This window comes from Dendrobium catenatum, unplaced genomic scaffold, assembly GCF_001605985.2.
Source record: "Dendrobium catenatum unplaced genomic scaffold, ASM160598v2 fragScaff_scaffold_421, whole genome shotgun sequence".
NCBI classification, from domain to species: domain Eukaryota; kingdom Viridiplantae; phylum Streptophyta; class Magnoliopsida; order Asparagales; family Orchidaceae; genus Dendrobium; species Dendrobium catenatum.
This window is the reverse complement of record NW_021318883.1, coordinates 914,777-916,727: the sequence shown is the minus strand read 5'-3', so window position 1 is coordinate 916,727 and position 1,951 is coordinate 914,777.

Here is a 1,951-nt window from a genome sequence, read left to right as displayed (position 1 = left end):
TTTTAAAAAATATATATGAAATTACTAAAATAAAATAAAATTACTTAATAACTATTAAACTTAAATAAAAGAAAAATATAATAAAAAAGTAAAAGCATGTAAAAATAAAGAACTAAAAAACTAGGTACATATTTAAAATAAAAAAAATAACTATAAGAGTAATAGTAGGGCAATCCCTACTTCTCATCTTCATCTTCTTCTTCTTCTTCTTCGTGTGTTATTGCCAGTGTTGTTGTCGAAGGCCCTACTCCAGGATAAATTAAAAATTATTTAAAATTAAGAATAATACAAAACTGTAGGTGATAAATTAAATGAACACATAATAATAATTTCTAATTTGAAATTTGTAACAATTAATTAAAAAAAACTTATTTAAATTAACACTTGAATTTTGAACTTAAGTGTTATAACATCTAAGCACTGCTATTGGTGACATGAATTAATAGCTATGTTTAGAAAAAAGAAGTACTTAGATTAATTTAGACAACTTGTACAATCTTTGCATAAGTCCAATTTAGGATCTCATGAAGGAAGAAAGCTAATCATATATTCAAAATGATTACTTTAGTACTCATGTGCATTACAAGAAAAGAATTGAAATATAAGAAAATTAAATGAAAACAAAATTTAAAAAAGTACTATAATATTAAAAATTGGTATCTGGGGATGCTGAATTCCTAAAAGGATCCTAATACTAATTTTTAATGAGGGGAGTGTAAGCGAGCTATTGAATATTAAGGTTTATAAATGAATTTAAAAATTAACTAATGCAACCAATTCTTAAATAATAAACTATTCAAATCCAAACAAATAAGTCAATATTGCACTTACACTTGTAGTAGATGAGTTCGATCAATTTGGATATTAATAAAGTGGATTCCTTAGGATGATTGTTTGTGATTTATTAAATTAAAATTTACATACTTTGGTCATTTCAATTCACATATAAATGGTAGAATATTGTCTTATATTTTAATTAATTTTAAATTGCAAAATTTTTATTTGATCTAATGAAGCTATTCAAAAATGTAAAACATAATTGCTTGAGTACAAATAAGAGGTTAAGCTGGGAGAAATTTATTATATAAAAATTATGTAGTATTTTTATTTTATTAACTCCAATAAAAAATATATTTTAGTTCATGTTGTGCAAGAATATCTTAGAAAAATAGCCAAACTTTATAAACTTTAGAGCCAGCACTGCAACATCATAACTATCAGTGCCATAGTAAATTGAATGCCCTGATGCATGATCAGGACATTATAGTGCTGGAGCCTTGAGAAATTTTTATTTAATTCAATGCTTCGACTCAGTAAAGGTCAAAATCATAGCGCCAAGTAGCACTGCAATGCAAAAAAATTAACATTGCAACACCCGAATCTAGAAAAACTGCATAATAATTCAACACTAGAGCGCGAATCTCGAAAGCACTTGTCACGACCCGACCCGATCCGGGACGGATCCCGCTCACACCGGGTCGCGACACGGAACGAACAGACTGACCAGGATCTGGTTATGGAATTTGGTTCGGAACTGAATCTTCCAAATAATTTACTCAAACAGACACACAGACACAGAGCTACTATGAGTCATCAAACACAGCGGAACAAAACATCTATCTTTTTCTTTTCTTTTCTTTTCCTCAAAACAATCATCTACAAATACAGTACATGGCTTTTAACTAGAAAGAAAGACATAACAGAAAAGCCATGACTGTACAAAAATCAAAAGTACAAAATAATACCTATACTGATCAGACTCTGAACTCTATTCCTGGACTTCCTTCCCTTTCCCAGAACCTGAAAACCACCAGAAAACAAGAGTGAGCTCAACAGCTCAGCAAAGCAACAAACCTCCTTTCCCAGAACCTTCCCTTTCCCAGAACCTAAAAACCACCATAAAACAAGAGTGAGCTCAACAGCTCAGCAAAGCAACAAACCTCCAATCAAA